Source organism: Seriola dumerili, unplaced genomic scaffold (genome assembly GCF_002260705.1).
Source record: "Seriola dumerili isolate Sdu_G_001 unplaced genomic scaffold, Sdu_1.0 BDQW01000169.1, whole genome shotgun sequence".
In the NCBI taxonomy this organism is placed as follows: Eukaryota; Metazoa; Chordata; class Actinopteri; order Carangiformes; family Carangidae; genus Seriola; species Seriola dumerili.
This window is the reverse complement of record NW_019174424.1, coordinates 3,649,075-3,660,952: the sequence shown is the minus strand read 5'-3', so window position 1 is coordinate 3,660,952 and position 11,878 is coordinate 3,649,075. Positions and strand designations below refer to the sequence as shown.

General features: G+C 43.0%; 1 long non-coding RNA gene across 1 annotated transcript in view; it reads right to left on the bottom strand.

The window, feature by feature from the left end:
- Positions 1 to 6,328: 6,328 nt before the first annotated feature.
- Positions 6,329 to 11,878, bottom strand: part of LOC111227225 — a 50,911-nt gene continuing 45,361 nt past the window's right edge. The window contains exons 3-4 of the long non-coding RNA XR_002665330.1: positions 9,365 to 9,429; positions 6,329 to 7,211 (exon numbers count right to left, since the gene is read on the bottom strand). This is a non-coding gene — a long non-coding RNA (uncharacterized LOC111227225). The remainder of the gene's footprint in view (positions 7,212 to 9,364; positions 9,430 to 11,878) is intronic.

Genomic DNA, 11,878 nt, shown 5'->3' with positions numbered 1-11,878 from the left:
TATACTCTAAAGAATTATGAATGGTGTTGACCCCGGCGCTTTCAAGAAAAAAAAAAAGAAAAAAAGAAAAATGAAAAAAAAAAAAAGTAGGAAGCGTTTTAAATTTCTGGCGAGGACAAGAACATTCTGGGGCTCACTGATAAGATCGCACACCGTCAACTTTCTGGGATACATTTCAAGCGGGATGAACAGGAAGACAAAGCTGCCTTTGAAATACAAACACAAATGAAGAAAAACCCTGAGTCTGCAGTATTTTGATCATCCACTGTTACAAGATAAAAAGCAGGCCTAATTTTGTCTTGGATTCCTCAGATTTCTGCCTGTAGGATTCACAATGGATTTAACCTTTACCCTGTTTGGTGTTATTAACAGCTTATATGTAAACTCGCTAAAATCTGACAAGTCAAAGCAGTAATTTGTTTTGCAGTCAGTGTATTTAATCTGGCCTGTAGCTCACTTTTCATTTCATTATACTGTCTGGACTCTGGTTGATTAAAAGCATGCCATGGTCAGCAACAGAAGGTGGGAAAGGAGTAGATGGTGTTGATTTTCTCTGTGTCTTATGTCCTTGGCTGTGTGCAAAGCAGACGTGTGTGCATGTGTGTGTGTGTGTGTGCGTGTGTGTGTGTGTGTGTGTGTGTGTGTGTGTGTGTGTGTGTGTGTGTGTGTGTTAGTGCTGAGGGCTTCACTGTGTGTGTAAACAGGGCCTAACTACGCTGACAGCTGATAGCTATCGACCAGTCCAGACCCGGGAATGACAGCTCTTATCTGGAGCTGGGGTTGGCTATGTGAGATACATGTCTACGTGTGTGTGTGTGTGTGTGTGTGTGTGTGTGTGTGTGTGTGTGTGTGTATGTGTCTGTGTGAATGGGTTCAGACTTTGTGCAGGAGGACGTGAGGGTTGCACACAGTGCCGCTGCATAAGTGACACACCACCATCATCTTGTTTGTCCTATCATTGTGATAGATGGTCGTGTGAGTTCTAGTTGTTCCTCACCCTTCTGCCAGCTCTACACATCAGGAAACGAAATTCAAGTGCTGTATGTAAAAAGGAACTTTGTGTGTGCGGGTCAAGGGGTCACCCCTTTCCCTGACCACAGGATACTTGCAGTATGGGATGCAGTAAACTGTCAGATCTTTTGGGAGTAATTAATGAGATCTTTATACTCTGTACTATGTAATCTTACTTTGTAAATATAAAGGGCAAACACAGCCATCAAACCCTTAGAAACCATCAGCTACCTGCTTCAACTGCTAAAAAACTGGCTTTTTATCAGTCTGTTGTATATGAGATTTCTTGGGGTGTGCACAGTTGATCGGTGCTATAAATGGTTTTAACAGCAACCATCATCTGTTTTTGGAAGCAGACATGACAACCCAGAGATAAAGATATTCAGTTCATGAAAATAAATGTACAGTAAAGTCAGGAAAATCTATGGGAATATGCAGCATGTCTGAAATAGTGAATTTATCACTTGTGAAACAGGCTGTACTTTAGCTGTAATAAATTTGCATGTTGAATGTTGTTTTTAGTCATTTCACATTTCAGCATATGAATTTCACTTCTGCTTTTTAGGGGAATTGTTCTAAATATCAGCTTAAAAATATTGTCTGAGGTATTTTATTTTTAAAACACAGACGATATATCATTTGAAGTTTTACCAAGTAATAGAAGTTAGTACAGGGAACTTGTAATGCTGTCTGCATAGTGCACAAATAATGTGGCTGACTTATTGTGTCAGTTCTGTGTGACAGCTTCACATGAAGACATAATTTATCCCTGCAGTTGACAGGTTGACACCCTCTGTCTAAATTCACCAGAGGCATAATGAGACATCTCCATCTGACTGTGTTTCCCAAGGTAAACTCCAGAATATCACTCGGCTTTTCTAACGAAGAGGACAAGTACTGACCTGACCTTTGACTTGACCTTTCTTTCACAGAGAGAAGAAATGAGCAACACTACAGGGGAAAACGCACTTCTAAAATTTTTAGTGTCTTCCATTTGAAACCAATCCTTCCTCTTTGCCAATCAGTAAAGGTCAGGCCACTAAAGCTGCTGTGCTGCTGGAAAATTATCAGATTTCAAGCGAAAAAAGGGAGAAAATAAAAAATCATTTGTCATAATTTCCCCTGCTGGACAGATCTGGCTCTGCGGCCACTCGGCAGCAGTTCAAACGTGGTGTTCAGTGGGCTGGGAGTGACGTTCTCGCCGAGCGGGGACAACCCAAAGCGTTTGAGGTGGTCTCTCAGCTGGAATTCTGAATCAAGGAGTGAAATGGCCTGTCAGAGTGATGTATGATGCAGAGGGGACAGAGGGCTGGCATCCCGGACTTGAGAACCTCTACCGTGCCCCTTCATTTCATTTCACAGCAGACAGGCAGGAAGCATATGCGCACATGAATTCTTTTACTATCTCACACGTCCACATGAAAAATGATGATATACTCCAACTCGACAACAATGCTGCAAATGAAGCTTAAAGTACGAGGATGCGATATTTGCAGCTAACGTGCACTGACTGTAACTCCTTCAACAACTTGCAGTCATTGTGTGACCTACAACCTAAACTCCAAGTGACCAGTGACTTAATCACAGATAAAAAGCGATTACTGGCCTAAGTTGTGATGATGTATCGTAAAGTTCCTCTCTCTATTAATGTCTTTTCTTGTAATCACTTCTCCAGAGACAGGACATGAAGGAAAGGGAAACACTGCTGCTGAATCAAAATGTGCTTGCTCGTAAGGTCACATCATCTTTATCATAATTGAAAGTAAACCCACTCCACTCTCCACCTCGCTCTCATTACATCCTCTTGGCTCTTCTGGTAGGCCATGATTTCCATCTTGGCCTGACACCCCCCTCCTCATCCTACTCCTCCTCCTCCTCCACCTCCTCCTCCTCTCCATCACGCCCAACCCCACCCCCCAAAACTCTCCCACACCCCCTTGCCCCCACCCCTCGCCTTGCCACTGCCTCTCTGCATTGATGCTGATAATTACCGCTGAATGGATCTGCAGATTCCCATGGATGTCAGTGGAGCCTTTGGCCTGTTCTGCGACTCCCCTCCTCCCCCTCCACCTCCTCATCCTCTCCTGCTTCCCGAGTCTCCCCTTCTCCCTCTCAATGGGGATTAAGGGAGAGGGAGAGAGGCGAGGGATGGAGAGGGTGAAAGAGGGTGCTTGCCCAGACTGAGGGATGGTTTGCCATGCAACTGCCTCATCTATGTCACCTTGCCAATCAAGGCTGTCACCCTGAATAAAGCAGAAACACTGCTGCGTGTTTTATGATTTTTGGGAAGTACATAACCTTAATGTCACTATCAATTTGCTGTTGATGTACTGATAAAGTTCTTTCTTGGGAAAATATGGTCATAATAAACTCAAGGTAAATCCCATGACACATTAGAAAGTGAAAACCTGTTGGAAAATAGGTTACCTCTATAAAGAACAATTGTGGAAAATACAGAGAAAAGGGAAAGTAGTGGATTCCCACCATTTCTCCAGTGCAAGCAGGGCTGAGGGGATCGACGTCATGGTCACTGGGAGCCCACGCACCCTCAGCATGCCAGAGGTAACCGATACCCCGTCAGCGCTCATCCAAGCTCGAAAACCCACTAAAGCTATACTTTCTTCCAAGGAAGTCCAAGGAGGGGCCAGCGCGGCACACCACAGTTAATCACATCACACCACAGGGAACGCATGAAGACTGCAGAGAGGGGCACTTTAAAGTGGGTAAGAGACTTGGCATGATGCACAAGATAAAGACAGAAAGCTGTGCAGGAAGAGCAAAAGGAGAAAGTTATCTTATTTTGTCCATTAAAACCAGTATGTACCAGCACAAGCACTACCATGCATCATACGTTATTCAAAGGTTCTATATGAAATGTGGACCCTTTCCAAGACCAAGTGGTAATTGTGTCATTTTTTTCTTCGGATGCAGCCCCAATTTGAGGAAATGGTTTGGAGTGTGCTTAAAGGCGTCTGTGCTGCAGGAGTGTTTGGAACCAACAAGGTTTGGCTCCGGGCTGCATGTCAACCTCACTTCAAATTATCCTCATTAACGACAATTCCAAGGGGAAATGGCCATTTGTATGTGTGTGATACTCTGGTGTACAGACTCTGTAATAGTCCTGGATGCACACCAGCATGAAAAGTGGCATTTATTAGTCAGGGTCACAGGTTGTACCGAACCGAGCTAGGCAGCCAATAGCAGCTCCTCTGGCTCCGATACTGTGGGAGAACCCAGGATTTGTTACTTGACGTCATGAACCGATGAATGGAGGAACACCCCAGTTACTGCCCTTATTTAAATTGTGGGTACTTGAAAAATAAAGAGGGGAAAGGGTTTATCTGTGAAAACATGTCATGAATCTTTTTTGGCTTTTTATTTTCAAACTTGGAAAGTTAAAATAAAACTTCTACTTCAAAAAATCAGGGTTGATATACTAATATACTAAAAAGATAAAGGTTAACAACTACAACAATGGCTTCATTATTTACAGCAAATTACATTAGCATGAGTCGGCATCCCTCTTCAAATGCCCTCCCAACTTCCATCCCATGAACACACACACTCCCTCCTTGAAACTCAGGCGAGAGAAAGCAAGACACAATGAAACTTGCACCAAAACTTGGCAGAGCTTCAAGTGAGAGCAAAGCGATGGACACAAAACTTGACATTAAAAGATTGTGGCTTAACACTGCTTGCTGAAATACTTTTCCAATTGCAGAGAGTTGCATCAACACTCCTTACAGACGAGAGGTGGAACGAAGAGGGAACCCGCCATTATATCCCTCCCCTTCTTTCCGTCTCCCCCTATCATTTCCCAAGACTGTTTACCACAAACACAAGAGCAACGCTGCCTGAGCTCATTATGGACAGCCAAGCCGCAATATACTGCCAAGTCCTGCCCCACGGCCTGGGCCTAACTCTGTTGTCTTGGCAACCCAGCATCCAAGAACATGGAGTGGAGGGGGGGTTTGGTTGTGTGCTGGTGCTGGTTGTGATGTGTTGGGGGTGGGGGGTGGGGGGGGGTGGTGCATGATGTCATCCTGTAGCATGGAGGGGGCCAATCAAACCCTGAGAAAATTATGTCACCTTTTGTTGAGCTGGTCCATTCAGGGCTATAGAAGTGCAGTGAATTGAGAGCTGCAGAGAGGTCATTTTTCCCCTGAGCTGTGTATGTGTGTATGTGTGTGAAAAAAAAGTGAGGGGAGGGGGGGGTGGGCAAGCAAGGAAGTGCATTGTTGACATGCTAATGTTGTTGACCGTAAGCAAGGCCATAAGGATGTCATGAAGCTCAACTTCCAAAACATCAGCACTGGAGCCTTCACACCCCTTTTCCTTTTTTCAGATGGCACTGACCTCGTCCCCCACAAATTTGATTCTTAATATGAGCCCTGTGATGCTTTGAATAACTTGTCAGGACATTGTCAAACGGCAGAATAAAAGCCTGAACACACAGCAATGGAGACTAGACCGCTTGGCTTTGTTTTATCACAGAGAGAAAGACAAGAATAAGCAACCCCTTGAGGAATAATTACCCCCTTAGCAACTCTGCTACCCCCACCCCCCACCCACCCAAGCTAAACCTTATTGAATCACAGCTGAAATTGACAGTGAGAGACAGTTGAATGGGAAGTCACTGCTGAATTGTTGAACTCACCCACACTAATTGAAAACAATAAGTGCATTTGTTGTGTACGCTGGAATGTCTTTCTACAGAAAACTGGCAACTTTGGGGATTTTTATCCACAACATGATAAAAACTCCCTGCAGTTTGACCTGTGCTGACCTAGACTGTGACATTAAACACTTCTCTGTCAACATCATACATACAAGGTTTACAGAAAGTAAACTCAGCAGGCAAAAACACATTTTCCATGATGTCATCTTTTTTTTTCCTGGAAAACAACTTTGTGATAAATGTAAACTATGATTTTGTGCAAGATGTGCACTTTTAAATTTGATCCATTATTCCCACTGTGAAGTAAAACTGTGATTTCCAATAACAATTCAGTTTATCAACATTTAAATGTCACATTTCTCCACTTCCACTTTGAATTTCACTTTTATTCTGTATCTCATTTCCTGAACAGAGAAGACAGAAGAAAAAAAAAATACAGAGAGATAAAACTCCTGACAGTTCCCAGACAGTAACAAACTGGCAAGTTACTGGCCTTACTAGTAAAGAAGCCAGGATGACTCACAATAATAGCAGACACACATTTGCTGGCACACAACAAACATCATGAAATCATCTTATCAGTTATTAATCTCATGGATCTGCAGCTGCAATAACAATATAAACACACAACAGCTTGGATACACTTTGTTTTATTATTATTTCTGTTAATAGGGTTTCACAGACGCAACAAAAGTTATGGAGTTACAAATCATCATGAGAATAAGCAGCTTGACAGGGTTATTAAGCAATATGACGGGCTGTCAATCTGTCACAGTGAAACACAGTGTCAATAGAAGAGGTTTTTGATTTGCATTCATCAGCACCTTTTAGATAATAGCTTCTTTGTTATTGACCTTAGAAGATGATTATGTACATTTCCAGTAATCATATGAGTAATTATTGCAAGGAATCTTGACCACATATGTATATATTTGTCCTACACAACAGTAGACATTTATTGTGCTCTTCACCAGACAGAATGTGCCTGCGCTGTTGCAAGCGCTGCCTTCAGTTTGTTAAAATAGTCTTAAAAATGAAAATAGCATCTGATTATTTTCCATTTACGGTTCCAGCACTTGTTGATACGGGTCCCAGAATAACACAGTAAATGTCACAACTACAGTACAAGTGTATGAGCAACAGTGTGAATAAACAGTGGATATCAGAAGCAGATGTATATACAGGAAAATATTAATCCAGGTTCAATTAAGACAAAGTCAAATAATATGTAGATTCATTGTGGTGACTATGGTAAACGCACATTCATCGAGTTTCGACTTTCCTATCGAGCACCTCCCCAGACAGGGCTGACTGATCTGTTCCATAATGTCTGAGCAGCAGAATACACTCTCCTGTCCTGCTGAGTTTATGTCACAGCTTCTCCAAGTCCAAGCTGCTGGCGCTGGATCCTGAGCGCACGATTGTCAGTGATGGAGCTCATGCTGTCAGCTGCCATGCCAGGAGCAAACATCTGCTGCAGGGGATTGCTGGTCCACAGTCCAAACCAGGATTTAGTATGATCCTAGAAACATAATACAGAAACTAATGATTGACTGAAGCCAAAAACCACTTGCAGCTTGAACAATGACACATGTTTCTCATACCCATTCTACAAAAAATTACAGGCTTTTCTGGCAATATCTTTTCTTAATAATAGAAGTAACTGTTAGCTCGAGTAAGCAGAGATTCACCCAAAACTGATCAACACAAACTTTTGCTCCACTGATTCCTTTAGCAGAACAGATTTGGCTGCTATCGCAAACTTTCCATACAAAAAAAAAAAAAAAAAAAAAAAAAAAAGGATTCAAACTGGCATAAAGAAGCTTCAGATGAACCACCCAGAGCCTCATCCACAGCCGAAATTATCACATTATGAGTGGTGGCAAAATCCAGGCTGTGTGTTTTGTGTCCAGCATTGTGGATACGAAACAGCGAGCCTGCTCATTGTGCAGCTGGAACTGGCTATTTTTCAGTCCAATACCAGAATTAAGATGTCAGTCTTGTATAGTTTAGGCCAAAAAAGAAAGAAAAAAAAAAGAAAAGAAAGAAAAGTCCTGTTTATGTCACGTATATGTCTCATTTCAGGACATGAAATATCACTTTTGTGTGTGTGAACAGATCATGAAGAAGATAGCAAAACTGATTTCTATCCAGAACAACAAGCTTGGATGATAATGACGTTGTCCTCTGAGAGTACCGTGGATCTGTGTACAACAGATGTTTCTTCACGACAACGTCAGAACATCCCAAGGTGAGGTAATGCAGGTAGGTGGCCCCTTGACAACCTCTGCTCTGCTTTACCTGTTGCTTAAGCATACAACCTCCCACATAATGACATAATGTTGTCTGCCCCTACACACACCATCCACTCAGCCCTGCTGGTTGTCATGGCAGCAAAGTGGCAGGACCGGCCCGTCCTGCCCGTTCCTTGCCCGGGGAAGGAACAACATGTCAGAGGATAAGTAGTCATCCATCAATGTCTCCCATCTACTTTCTGCCTGTCTGCACCTCTGAGCTGGTTTACCTGCGAGGAGTCACGTTCCACCAGTGTAAAGGATGTGGCCTCACTCTCTTGTACTCATTCTTCATTTCCCTCCTCCAGCACTTCTTTCTCCTTCCCTTGGGCCTCATACATCACTGTCTATTTCCAGCTTGCTTCCCCTGGCTTAAGCTACAACCACTCTCTGGCTTTTTGTCAACACTGTTATTATCTATCCCTCATTTTTTTTTTTTTTTTTTTTTTTTTTTTTTTTTTTTTTTTTTTTTTAGTTGTATGCTTTTTCAGCTTCACCTCTCAACAATCTTTCCCTTTACCTGATTTTTTCTATCTCTCCTTTGCCCTCCATTCTGGTTTTTCCCTTCCCACGTTTCTCTCCTATGCCTCACCTTGGAGCAGAGCCAGTAGAGCAGCATCAGCACACAGGACCAGGTCCCAACCTGCCTCTGAGCCTCAGCCTGCCCGCGTACGCCTGTCTGTGCCTGGAGCTGCGACTGAGGCTGTCACCCTATCTCCCTCCCTCATCAGCACATCTACTGTACCTGTCTGCTGGCTCGCTGCCATCCATACACACAGTCCCGCTTCATTTACTGAGAGAACCAGGTAGAAGGAGGAGGACAAAAAAAAAAAAGATAATGCAAGCCTAAAATCTTCAGAAAAAGACTACTCATGTTGGGGTCAAGCATGTATGACCTCTATTGAGAACACCCACGGCTACCCTGAGAGGCGCACATATACAGAACCACTCATTCAGCCTTCTGGCTGCCCTGTACAGTCCCATCAACAGGTTTCTTTGATGGCCACCGACTCTGTGGTGGGCCATCAAAGCATATCTTCATTCAGTTCCACTGAAAGGATCTGAGGCTCCTGAGAGAAGCTGTGTTTGAAGTGATATCTCTGTGCCACTGCATTCTTTACCATGCTGTCATGACTTGAGTTACACAATATATTAAAAAAAAAAAAAAAAAAAAAAAAAAGAAGCAAGAACATGGGCATAAAGCCAGTGCCACCACCCTGATCATGTCTCTTCTACATGTGAACTACCACTGCTACCTGTTTGATCAGTGAGTGTACCAAACTCAGGTTGTTTATGGCAACTGTCTGTGATCATAATAAGACTGTCAGCGATCATATATTCCACTGAAGGAAGATCAAACAAAAATCAGAGTCATCCCTACCTGTTGAATCCCTTGAGATCATGTTTCCATTAGTCAACCTCTTCTTGTTGCTCATCTGAGATCATCTGAAAAAGATAAAGGATGGGGGAAATGAAATGATTCAGCAAGGGGCTCATTCAAGTGTAAACATAAAGGTTGACAAAAAACTGAGGAATCAGATTTAAATCAGTCCAACTCTGCCTAAACCTGCATTAACAATCCAACTACAATTTATTTCTCAACAGTACACTGAGAGGAAATAGTTCTGTTTATCTGTTTTCATAGGTGAAATGAGTTTATAGTGAAGCAGTTTCAAAACTTTATTATTTAACAAAATTTAAAGAAACAAAAAAACAAAAAAAAAACAAAAACAAAATGCATTGATTCGTTTTTATGTTCCTGTATTTTTTTCTTCTTCATACTACTACACATTATTCTAATAAAACAGGGACACACACTCTCACATGCTCTTATTGCCTTTTTGTCACACTATTTTTAAGGCTTTCGCTCAACCACACTTGTTTTATAATGACCACATGACTCAGACCTTCTCCAGTATCTTCACACAACATTTAAAAAGTCAAACCTGAGGTAGCCACATAGATCACCCTAACTCTGTTTTATGTAAATCTAAGGTTTCAGCAGAGCTCTGCAGTACCTGGCAGTTCAGGAGAGTGGAAGCAGTCAAAGTGGCTTTTCCATTGTACCAATTAAAATTTACTTGGTGGACTGGTTTTATTTTATAAGGTCAACAGGTTCAGGTAGATACTGGATCAAGGAACTCGCAGGTTTCCTCATACAGACATGTTTGTGCTCTCTGGACCAATGACAGCTTGGGTCCCTCTTCATCCAATCACAGACAAAGGTGCTCTCTGCTTCTGAGTTTCACTGTCCCAGACCTGTTACCTTGGAAACAAATGGACTGTTTCCGAGTGACACAAAGCCTGAACCTAAGAACCTCCTTTCAGGTTGAAAGCTCCAAGAGTTGAGGGGGAAACAGCAATAACAGGACGGCGGGGAGAGAAACTGAATACCAGCAAATTGCTTCCCAGAGTTTCTGGAGGACATGGTAAAATAATTCTTTCTTTCCTCTCCCTTTTAAAATACCTTTCCCTGGCACCAGGCACCATAGGTAGTTGTGTGCTGGTCCCATTTCTTTTATATCCCTTCTTATATTTCCGTTTTTTTTCTAGCTATCGTACTGAGCTAAGTGAGTTATCATGTACACCAGCAGGCTGGAGCTGCATGTGGCTAGGCTAAGCCTCCAGATGAGGTAATGTTTACAGGGTTGGTGAGCCAGGAGAAGGGTTGGTCAGGTCTTGATTAGCTCAGGGGTAGGGGCTCTCTCTAATATTGGACACCCCTTTGTGTGGTGAGATTACTACCTTATGAAAAACTGCCCCTGCTGACACGCCTGATGGGATCAGAGCTTCCTGCCCGCTGCATCGTCCTGCTTATGAGCTCTCCACACATGGGAGAAAAAACACACAGCCACACACACACACAGCCACAGCCACACACACACACACACACACACACACACGCACACACACACACACAGCCACACACACACACACACACACCTCGCAGGAAAGACAGACGTGAACTGTGAGAGATCATATGTACAACTCGTATGTTCTGTACATGCTTACGTGTAAACAAGCAAGTACACAGACACACCAACAAGCGCACACATGGCTGCAAACATCACCTCTTCTCTTCCACTTGTGTATGTCATGACCGCAACTGATGACCCCCAGATGGAAAACAACCTGCATTTATTAACAAGGCCAGATGACACACAAACGCACGCTCACACACGCTCACTTGCTTTTACTGTGATCGTCTCCTCCGGCCACTCTCCAATGAAAATCACATGATGGACCACATCCAGCTCTGAAAAAACCACCAAGAATCTCCACCCCGAAAAAACATCAACAAACAATGTTAAAAAAACAGAGAGGATTCAGAGGCAAAGCTTTCAGGGGATTTGATGCTAGCAGCCCTCTAAAGAGGGCTGAGGCTATAGGATGATTTCAATTATTTGATATAAATTCTGATGGTCCATTAGTTCAAAATAAAGCTCTGATTATATGAGATGTGTAAACAAAGTTGCAAACAAAACCTGCATCGGAGTCTGAAGCAGAGCTGTACTTTTTTCCAGATGCGTAATCGAGTCTTAATTAGCAGTGGCCTTACTTTCATGTAAGCTTCCCCAACTAAATCTCATTTAAAACCAAGAACAACTAAAAGCAGCATTTTGGTTTCTTCAACCACACAGCAAACTTCAACACCTTTCTATTTCTACTGTTGAGGAGCCTGCACTAACAAATGCTCATATTTCTGCAGCACACTTTGTGAAAACAAATAAATGCTTGAAGGTGTGCACACACACACACACACAGGACACTGGCACAACCTTGCGCCAGTGGTCCTTTAAACCAGTCATGTGAAACGACCCGTTCCTTTCTGCAAATCAGATTACATCTCCGAGCTGAGGCCTGCAAGTCCCCCCCCCCCCCCCCCCCCCCCCCC